The sequence below is a fragment of the Bubalus bubalis genome, chromosome 18 (genome assembly GCF_019923935.1).
Source record: "Bubalus bubalis isolate 160015118507 breed Murrah chromosome 18, NDDB_SH_1, whole genome shotgun sequence".
NCBI lineage: Eukaryota > Metazoa > Chordata > Mammalia > Artiodactyla > Bovidae > Bubalus > Bubalus bubalis.
The window spans coordinates 41471114-41482294 of NC_059174.1; the positions used below are offsets into that span (position 1 = coordinate 41471114).

At 48.8% G+C, this 11181-nt stretch overlaps 1 long non-coding RNA gene and 1 other non-coding gene across 2 annotated transcripts; one reads left to right on the forward strand and one right to left on the reverse strand.

Annotated features, from left to right (window-relative positions):
- Positions 1-917: 917 nt before the first annotated feature.
- On the reverse strand, positions 918-10923 carry LOC112580270. Its single transcript, XR_003104597.3, has 3 exons — positions 10802-10923; positions 9085-9119; positions 918-1930 (listed from the first exon to the last, which is right to left on the reverse strand). It is a non-coding gene; the product is annotated as an uncharacterized LOC112580270 (long non-coding RNA).
- On the forward strand, positions 7741-7812 carry TRNAR-ACG. Its single transcript has one exon. It is a non-coding gene; the product is annotated as a tRNA-Arg (tRNA).
- Positions 10924-11181: the final 258 nt, after the last annotated feature.

The following is an 11181-nucleotide window of genomic DNA, read 5'->3' on the forward strand; positions in this document are numbered from 1 at the left end:
GGTAGTCTTTTGGGTCGACTAAATTTTTAAATAAGTGATAAAATTATATTAGCGCAATTGCATTTTTATAGATTTTTTTGGTCATTGTACTCTTTTTCAATCCCTTTATTTTAACTCAAACTGTTCTGCTGAAAGGTTACTCTCAACTTATGTTACCTCGTAACAGTCTCTGCCCACAACGTGGCCTGAGGCTCGCAAATCCTGGGACCAGCCAGGCGGGTCTGGTGAGAGCACAGCACGTGCCCAGAAATGGCCACTCTCTGCGGGATACGTGTGGTCCCCGAGTCCGGAGGGTGGGGTCCCCTGGACTGAGAGAGCACCTATCCTGGGCTTCTGAGCCCACTCCATCTTTTGCTCAGACGGAGCCCTGATTCTCCAGAAACCCTCAGCCTCTCTACTTGGAACGCTGGCTGAGGACAGGACCAGGCAGCGTTTGCTTGGGAAGCTGGGAATTTAGGCAGAGCAAGGGAACAGTGGCTCCTTTGTGAGACTTCATGCGTGCTGCGCCGCCCCCCCCCCACCCCTGCCCCACAAACTTGCCAGACCCCTCAAATCATCAGATAGCCGGGGCTGTGCTAGAGTTCTGTCTCAGGCTCCGGAGGGAAGAAGGAAGGAAGCCCACAGTCTTCGGTACAGCTGAAATATCCCCGATTTGACAGGGGCCCGGTTGCAGGGAGAAAGGGGACTCCTCTGATTTGATTTTTATAATTACAACAGCATCAAAGGTATGAATGTTTAGCACATCCTCTGTCTACATGCACGCTAAGTCATTTCAGTCGTGTCCAATTCTTTGTGACCTTATGCACTACAGCCCACCAGGCTCCTTTGTCCATGGAATTCTCCAGGCAAGAATACTGGAGTGGGTTGCCATGCCATCCTCCAGGGGATCTTCCCAACCCAGGGATTGAACCTGCAGCTCCTGCACTGCAGGCGGATTCTTTACTGCTGAGCCACAGGGGAAGCCCAGCACATCCTCTTTTCTGTGCCAATTTCCCGGGGTAACTGTTCAGAGCCCAGACGTCCACCCCGCTCAGCACCATTTAGCCTCTGTGTACATCCTCCTAGCCTTTGTTGAGGGGCTCTGGCTATAACACTGGCCCCGAGCTTGATGCTGGCCGTGAGCAGTTTTCAAAAACTTAAATTCATTTCCAGGTAGTCTGCTTCCAGAAGGAAAAAGAGTCTCTTTCTCACTGGAAGGGAGGGAACACATGTTTGGTTGGGAGTCCGCCGTGGGCCAGGCACCCTGCTAGGCTGTGAGGATGCAGACACTTTGTCTGTATCCAATGGAGGGGAGTGGTACTCACCTGGGAAGCACAGCTCTGAGGACAAAGGAGCATCCTGCTCCAGAGAGAATGGCCTCTAGTGGAGGCCAGGCTTCTGAGGAAAGGAGAGGTTGAGTGGGAGGGGGCTTTGGAGAATCATTTTTCTTTATTTATCAAAGTTAACCAGGTGCTTTCCATGTGCCAAGCACTGTGCTGGATCTAAGAAGGGCCCTTTCCTATTCCTTCCTGCGCTGGGAGGCTGAGAGTATGCCTATTTCCACTGGGAGGACTTTCCAGGTTGGATACTTGGTCCAGGAGCAAGCAGAGCGACCTGGGAATGCACAGCCTGTCTGTGCCTCAGTCTCCCCATGAGTTCAGTGGTGCTTAGGGGTGTTGGAGGACTCTCCCAACCCTGGCACCCTACAGCCAGGGGATCTGGGCAGTGGCCAGCATGTGTGCCCACTGCCAGCCAAGCAACATCCTTCTGCCGTTTGGGAGAGCATCTTCAAATCGCAGAAGTCAAAACCGCCTTCTCCCCCAGAATCTCCATGAGGCAACGTGGGAGCGCAAGGGAGTGTTAGAGTCACACGTGCTTCCTGGGAGAGAGGAGGAAGTGCCTGGTAGACAAAGCCTGCAGGGTGGCCTTGGAGGGGCAGGGCTGTCTCTCCCTAGGAAGGAAGAAAGAAGAAGTCCAAATTAGTCATGTTGTATTACTTCTTTTTATGGCAATGCTCTGAAAGTCTGCAAATGTCAGCATGTTAATTTACTGTCACTCAGTGATATTATTTCATCCTTTCAAAAATGTGTTTCTTGCATTTTCAGTAGCATACTCCAAGTGTTCTCCATCTCAAAGTTTCTATAGATAGTGCGACTACTTTCACTCTGACCGTTGCCAAAATGTAGAAATTCATCGTTGACTGGAGCCACATATATGTTAGGCGTGGAGTTGGGGACTTGGGTTTCCTGCTTACAAAAAGGGGAAGAAGCTGATTTTTCTCTCTGCTCTATCACCTCTTGTCCTCCTAAAGTGCTCTGGGGTTTCTCTCTCAAGGAACGTGCAGAGATAAATTTAATAGAGAAATTTTAGCGAATCAGTCATGGCTGAGTTTGTATATGCATTCGGAGCCCTCCCTGTCTCCGAAGCCAGCCCACCCCCACCCCGATGCTTCTCCTATGGTGGCAAACTTATTTCAAAAATTCTGATGAAACACTTTGTAAATTTTGTTATTCTGTGATGATAATAAATCATTATAGCCTTAAACACTTCTCTAGCTTGGAGCCTCAGTCACAAATTATCTTGTCATTCTGACCAAAACATTCTCCAAAAAAGCTTGACAAGTGCTAAAACCCAGAACATGAAACCATGTGTTGTTGTGAAAGCAAGATTCAGAAATGTCAATTAATTAGATTAAGAGGCTACTTTTAGCTTTACTCGTGTTGCCAAATAACCCTTAAAATATGCATAGCAGTGGAAATCTACCTCCGCGGTACAGTACTTCTGTGCTGAAGGAAGACAATGGATCGGACTAATGGACGAAATTATTGTATCTGTCAGTCGGCTCCAGAGAATGATCTAGAAGCAAATGTCGCTTCTTTTTCCACAGTATGGCTTCATAAGCTGGGTAAATTCTGTCATTTATGAATTCAAGTAGTTCCCCCCCGACCCTGCCCCTTAGAAATCATATACAGATCTAGAAGGGAAAATCAAGCTTTTCCCTATGTCTTTACTAGTAAGATGGATTTTTAATGTTTTTCTGTGCTTTTTTTTAAAATTTGCATTTGCATTTTGAAGTTCACTTTGTAAAAAAAAAATATCATGGAGAAATTATTTAAATTTTTTTCTCCCTGTTTCTTGAAAATCTTATCTTTAAATAATCTATATCCTCCATTTTATTTATGCCATAAACTGTTCCTATATTTTAATGGTCTGTTTGCTTTAAAAGGGGTTGTTGGTTTTAATAGCTCAGTTACTATCTTTGTAAACTAAACTCCTTCTGACGAAATTCGAGCAGATCATCTCTGCCTGTGTGTAGAAGGCACATTCCAACCCCTGAAAAGGAAATTTAAGCCAAATAAATGTTCTGCCCAAATTAAAATACATAAAATGAATAGTTAACTTGGACAAGAGCTGATGGACGGAGCATTCGGGCTGCGGACAAGTGGGTGTTGGGAGAGCTGGCTGCCAGCAGGGCCTCAGGAGAGGAAACCCAAATGAAATTAATTTCCTGTAACCCCCTTTGTCCATTCCTCTGGACTAATTGATTGCAGCATTGGCATGGATGTTTTGGGAGAGCAGAAATGGGCAGGATGGATGGCACTGCTGAGGGTGACATGAGGCAATTCCTGCCAGGTTCTGAGACTCAGGATCTTAGCCCCAGCACCCCAGGCATGGCTCAATGCCACAACTCCCCATCAGCTCTGAGAGCACAGGGGCTGGAAACTCACCTCCAAATTCTCATGGCAGTTGTATCCACCTTGATTCTATGGTAATCTGTGTGTGTTCTGATGCTAACTTGATGACAGGGCATTTCCAACAGAGCAAGACACATCTGTGCCCCCACAGAGAAACGGCAGGGGTGTGGTGGGGGTGGGGGCCAGGATGAGAACTGTCTGAAGCTGAGCAAAGTTGCGTGGAGCTGAGACAGAAGCCCTCCCCCTGCCTCAGGCATTCATAACCTCACCATCCCTTGCCCACCACCATCCCTGACAGCAAGTGTGAGGAGCCAAGCAAGGCATGAAGGTCGGTTGCTCTGTCTGAGCCCTCCCTCCCTGGCTGGGGTGGTGGGGGGTTCCACCCTGGAGGGCAGGGCAAGATGTGCCCTGTGCCAAGGGCGGGACTTCCTGTGGGAGGGACTTCTTGAGTAGAACCATTCCTGCATGCTATCCTTTTGTGTGGGGCCAGGAGAGGGATGGAAGTGGGGGGTCTGCAGCCAAATGCCAAGTCCCTGTGCCTCACAGTTCCTGTGGGCCCCCCACTGGTTGTACTTCCCACCTTTCTGATCCAGTCTCACTGTTTCTAGCTAGCAATGAGGCAGTTAATGAGCTAGACAGAAGCCCTACGTTACCTCTGGAACTAGATGGGTAATTAACACATAAATAAATAAATAAGGATATAACATAAAATGGATGAGTGAGGCATCCAGGGCTCTAGTCTCTCCAGGATAAGATGCACAGGGTGGTAAAAACACGGAGGAGAAGGGGGAGACCTGAGTGCTAGTTTCAGCTCTGCAGGCTGATGTGGGGTGCTATCTTGGCCAAGTCACTCCCCACTGCTGAGAACTGTCTCAGTGGACCAAAGAGCCCAGCCTGAATAAATGCCTACAGAGTTACAGAGATGAGATGTGACCTTATGTGGCTTAGTGCAGCCGGATGGCAGGTACTGCCATACCCTCTGTGTCCCTGCAACTTCACCGTCACTGAACCTGCCAAAGGCTCCCTACTGCAAGCACCTGGGTTGCTAAGGCCCCAGGATCATCTTCTTGCGTGCACAGGGAGCAGTGCTCAGCCAGGGATGGGTGAGAGTTCCCTGTTGCCTCAGGGGCAACCTGCTGCTTAATGCGCCTGGAGTTGGCTTCCTTTCCCTTTCTGTCTCCCCTCTCCCCTGGTTCTATCTGAACTTTTCTGGGTCACCTGTCAAAGGGAAGATCAACACCAAATCACTGCCTCAGCTTCTACTTCTGCAGGAGCCTTGCCCCGACAGAAGATAGGGAGCAGTAGGCTTCAGGGCCAATCTGGGAGCCCAGGCCCCACCTAAGATGGGAAGCCACCTGCTGTCATCTAGGGATGTGGCATCTAGAGATGTCAGAAATCTCCATGAAATCTTCCAATTTTAAAAATATGGCAATGAGTTAAAGTTGGGGTTTTGGGGTTGTTTTTGTTTGTTTTTATGTATGGCCCAAACCAAACAGTCTGTTGGTGGTATTCAATCCAAGGATCACCTTTGACTAAAGGTAAATTAAAATAAAGGTAAATGATTACCTGTGCCAGGTAATCATTCCCTGTTAGTTCACGAGCCAGAGACGCCAATATATGAAGGCTCCTCTTTCTAGTACATTCTGGTCTGCAGCCATCTCAGGGTCTAGAAGTGACAACCAAAAGGACAGGTGGCCTTTGGTAGGTGCTGGGCCTCCAGCTGGCCTCTCAGGAGAGTGGCCAGGAGGTTCCTGAGGTCAGTGGCATCTACCCTGGTACACCTCTGGCCCCAGGAAGAGAAGACACCTCCATCAGGAGAGCCTGCTCCTAGGGTCCCATGGGAACCCTACAGCCTGGTTTCTCATTAGGCTTCTGGAAAATTGAGATCCTTTGTTCAGGGGAGCCACTCTAAGGTTCTAAGAGGTTCACTGGGGTTCATCACCCCATTAGCAAAGCTGACATTACTCAAGATGCACAGAGGAACACATTCAACTGGTAAACGGGGCCATCTGCAGCCCAAACTTGAACCCTAAGTGTACAGGTTGAACCTGACATTGGGGCAGAGAGCGTCCTGCTGCTCTGGGCTGAAAGCAGGTTGAGGTGAGACTCTGCCCTCCTGCCCATCAGAATAACAGCTGTAGGTCCAGGAAGGCCCTGGTCCTGGGCTCCCCCTCTTGTGATGGAAAGTGTTTCCTCACAAGATTGCTAAAGCCGGTATGCCTGAATTTCAGTTTGTTGTTGTTTAGTCGCTAACTCATGTCCAACTCTTTGCAACCCCATGGACCGCAGCATGACAGGCTTCCCTGCCCTTCACTATCCCCTCGAGTGATGCCATCCAGCCACCCCCTTTTCCCCCTATCCTCAGTCTTACCCCAGCATCAGGGTCTTGTGAGCCAAATTTGCTTTCTTTGCTTAAGATCTGGAGGAAATCCCTGCTGACAGCATCTTGACAAGCACCCCTGAACCCTCAAGCCTGGAGAAGAATGGGTACCACATCAATTATAAGCTCTAGAAGGCGACTTAGGCCAACTGGGACTGCCTCCCAAGGCCTGTGAGTGGGTCTCAGAGAGTCCACAGCCCTTGGGATTGAGCAGGTGTACAAACTTTTGAGAAAGGGGCCAGAAGCTCTAAATGGTCAAGAAGCTACAGTAGAAAATCCTAGAAAGGCCTCCAGGTGGAATAGGACTTAAAAGAACATCTACTACTGCAATTGTTGCAGCAATATTTTGTTTCAGAGGATTCAGAGGTGCTTCTTAGGATGCGAGAGGCTCTCCCATCAGTCCTGCCATCTCAAGGCAAAGCCAGAAGGCAGCTGAGCAGCTAGCCTTCCTGTGGCTTCTTACCAGAGGGGCCATCCCCCTGCCCCTCCTGTAGGTTCACATCTCACCCATCCCTCAAGTCAGGCCAGTCTAGTCTAACGATCGGCTCACAGCCAGGGCACTTTGAAATCTGGAGACAGAGCCTTGTGATCTTTCTCTTTGTTTTCTGTCCAATCTAATTCATAATTGGACACTGTCATTTACTTGTCACTATTGTTTTGTCTCCTTTCTCCAGCTTGACTCCAAACTCATTAGAGGCCCGGACAGCTCAGGATGGGTCCCAGGCACTCTTTCTTTCTTCTGGGTGCCGGGCACAGGGTAGGGGTGACTTTGCTCTGGTCTCATGGTCCAGCTCCCTGAGATGGGACTTAACCAGGATCCAAGGAAACCTCACCAGTGCCCCACCCCATGTCTTGGGCTCACAGAAGCTTCTCTCAAAACAAAAGTGTGGGTCCCCATTTTCAAGAAAGCCAGCCCCACTGCCAAATGGGCTGTGTACCGGAGGCCCCTACAGTTATGATTCTCTGGGTGTCTGGCACCCACCTTGTGTCTGCTCCCCCGATCTTCAGCAGGCCCATGCCCAAGGCACCAGCATGGTGCCTTCTTACCAGCACTTCCTCCCCCTGACCCCCTCATCCCCTTGGCTCTTGACAACAGGAAGAGCGAGGCTGACTTTCCCGTGGACACGTCACCTCTCTGGCTTTCAGTCGCATGCAGAATGAGCTCATCTCTTTTCCAAACTTGAGAGGTTGTCTTCCCCTCTACCCTCTACCCTGAAACAGAGTCCTGCAGGGATGGGGGTGGAGGGGATCTAGCGAGCAGAGGAAGTACCTCAGAGGCCAAGCACACTTTCCTTAGTGATTTTTTCTCCCCAGGTTCTATGCTACTTTGTTGATAATGCAAATATTGACAATATTTGAAAAGGAAATAATGAGAAGTTGGGGAAAACTGTGAAGTTCAGTGGTTAGAGAGTATAGAGAAGGCAGGAAAGGGGTCTCTTTTTATATGCTCTCTTGCCCCCACCCTCTCCCAGCCCTCAGGCCGGGGCCCACCCCCTGGATCAGTACCTCCAGGGGAATCTGGGCTCTTGGGGAGCCCACAATGAAGCTGGAGCCAAGACTCAGTCTCTGAGTGAAATGCTAGGGTCGAATGTCAAACTCTTCCCAGAACCACGGCTCTTTTGGAGTAGAGGATTGAGCGTGGGGTCAGCAGGTGAATGGGTTTGCGCTCAGCCTGCGTTCCTAACTTCCCTGGTGGCTCAGAGGTTAAAGCATCTGCCTACGATGTGGGAGACCCAGGTTCAATCCCTGGTTTGGGAAGATCCTCTGGAGAAGAAATGGCAACCCACTCCAGTACTCTTGCCTGGAAAATCCCATGGACGGAGGGGCCTTGTGGACTGCAGTCCATGGGTTCGCAAAGAGTCAGACACGACTGAGCGACTTCACTTTCTTGTGTTCCTAGAACTTCTGCAAACAGAAGACTGGCTGACCTTCCTGATAGCAACTGTGGGCCAGAGCAGGACACAGTGACCGTCCTGGGCCTCATCTACAGATGGGCCCTGCAGGCATCCAAGCCGGCCTCCCTCCCAGGATGGCTGTGAAGAAGCAAGAAGAAAATGGCATGTGACCATCTTGAGACAGCTGAGCTTTTCCACACCTGGGTAGGGTGACACCTCGGGGTGGGAGGAAACCTTTGCTTTTGGGGGTAGAAGCCCACGAGGGCGCTGTCTTGCCATCTCAGCTGGGGGCCTCAGGACACATCCCTTACTTGAGAAGTGGGCTCCGAGTCTCCCCTTACCACTGCCAATCCCAGCAATCCCATCAAGGTGCCATTTAACCAGAGGGAGGGGAGACTCCGAAGGGTCCGATTTCACTGGCATGGTCCCTTTTGCCTGGAGCGGGAGTCCACGGGACTGAGCATGGGTCAAACCACACAAAGACTGCGTGAGTGAGTTTAGCACAACCACGCGAGTCGGCCACGCCGCCCGGCAGGTCCCTGTGCTGCAGGAAAGCCTCCTTTCTTGTCCCTCAGCCAGAGCGGCTTCTGTCTGAGGCCTGTCTGCAGCCCTTCAAACCCATTTGACTGGGTTGGAGCGCATCACACTGTCACCAACTCAGTTTTCATTAAGCGGCTGCTTCTCTGTTAGCCTAGCCAAGCAGAAGAACTCAAACACATGCACAAATTAAATCGACATCCAAACTCCACCAATATACAAAGCAATTTAAATGATATTCATTAGAGCGATGACAAGCCCTGATGAGGCTTTCAGGAGCTGGGTCCTTCAGCTTTTGCCGACTCGGTTTCATGGTCACTGAGGCGGAACTCCGGCGACTGTACCTCCATTTTTTTTCAGCTAAGAAAATGACTCCTTCCTGACACACCTACCTCATTCTCTCTCCTTTCCTCCCCAGTGTCTTGGCCTGAGTTTCCCCAGCCCTGGTTTCTGGACACACAGGTACGGCTATGAACTGGAGTCACATAAAGGAAAAAAGCAGCCACCCTGACTTCTTTTTTCCATAAATGCTCCAATTAAAACAGATTTCAGTTTCTCGTAATTTCATTTCACTTGGCCTGGGAGATCTCTAACTCACAATTATGACGGTCGTAAATGTGTCCTGGAATCCTGCTGTGGGAAAAAAAAAATAATGGAAGTGAAATGTTGAAATGCAATAATTTTTCAAACTTAACCCTCCAAATTTAAAAAGTCGTTTCCCAAGTCCTATTTATATATTTTAATTTTTAAAGAGAGAGCAGGATGGGGCCCCACCCCCACCCCCTGCTGCTGCCTGGGGCTACAGCAGAGGAGATAGAGGCTTGGTGGGGTCTGCAGGCACGGGTGGGCATGGAACCCTCAGGCCTCACGTGTCGGGACTAAGAGCCATGCCAGTCTCAGAGTCATGTCTTGAGTCTCCAAGTCCCAGGAAAGGATTCAAGTCCACTTGGGCAAAGAGAGCAGCAAGGGACTGCCTGATTCATCGCCAGCTAAGGGCAAAGCAAGGTCATGGCCACATCCATCAGCTCTCTGGGCTTTGGAGTTTGCAGCCCAGACAATACCCACAGCATGGGGAACCATCCACAACTTTATACACTGATGCCTGCACTTCTGTTTATAATTTTATGCTCAAGGTTAATTATGTCCTTGGCTTTGATCAGCGATATTAGCACGTGAGAATGTTGCCTGCACCCATATTGGGAAATAAAGATTCTTAGAAATACCCATGGACTGCAAACATGCTTTCATCATTAAGGCCTGAGCTCTTAATTAGGAAAAAGCTTTTAAATACTGGTATAGACAGCACTGTCCAAACGAACGTCCCGTGATGATGATAATGTTCCTTATCTGTGCTGTCCAAAAGAGTCGACACTAGCCATATGTGGCTACCGAGCGCTTGAAAAGTGGCTGGTAAGACTGAGGAATGAAATGTTTTACTTTATTTCATTTAAATTTGAATGACCACGTGTGGCTGATGGCCACTATGTTGGACTGCTCAGGTTAGACAGTAAATAATAGTGTATCCTAATTCCTGAGTAGCTAATTGTGGATGTTAATCTCTGGAAAAAGGTCACCTTGCTTATCATCATTATCATCAGGGATGATTTATTAAGAATATATTAGTACATGACATTACACAAAGGTGGTGGAAAAGCAGTTCTTCTGATCTTTTATCATTAGAATTTAATTTTGAAAACACCTGGCTCTTTGGACGTAGGGAAGGGCACTGACCCCTGAATGCTGAGCCTCAAGAAGCTGCTAACTTTGATTTAAGTCACTCTTGATGTCCACAGCCATGGGCTGATTGAGTCACCATCAGGCTCTGCGGGTCTGTGAGGTCACTGACCAATAATGTGGCAAATCCAGTGTTTTGGTTGAGCGGGAAACATGGTCCCAAATCAAGGGTGATTTGCGATGCCTTGGGAACCATCAAAGCCCACCCAAATGTTCGCCATTACAATCCTCCTAGGGGTGGCCTCCTGTCAGATCTTTGGAGATTGAAAATGGTGCATCCGCCTCTGGCTTGGGGAAACCTGATGCCTGTGTGGAGAGCGAGCATCTCTCTGGAAACAAAATCCTGTGTGCTCCCTGCTCTGCACTGATCCCGGGAGTCCAGGCCTCGGCAGAGTCTGCCATATCGCACACACAGGGAGGTGGGGTTTGTCAGGAGAAAATTCCCCTCCCAGAAGCTTTCTGCTGTAAGACAGAGCTGAGGCCTTCCCCCAAAGGAGTGAGATGGTTTTTGAAGCTAACTATAGCATATTTTGCAAAGGCCAACGCACCCTGGAATCGCGTGGGAGCAGAAGCGCAAGTACCTTTTCTGCGTCTCCAAGGTCAGCCACTGGCTGAAAGGCATCAACTGGCGCCGGGTCCCCAGGGAAATGCATTTTCAGGTTCCCTTTTGCCAAAGATTACACGTGCTTACTAATAAATCCCTAGGGAGAAAAAAGGTTAGTGTTTCTATTACCAAAAGAATAACTATCTGGCAGAGTAAAAATGGTAATTTCGCCATTAGCTAAAAGGATAATAGCTATTATTTTAAAGTTAAAGTATTTATTATTGAAGAGTGGTGTTGGGATTTGTGTGTTTTCATTCTTATGATTGCTTCCTTTAATACCAAGTGGATTATTTTTGTGCTAAATAGTCAACAGAATAAAATGTGATTGCAATTTTCCAATTTCAAAAGAGCTGCACA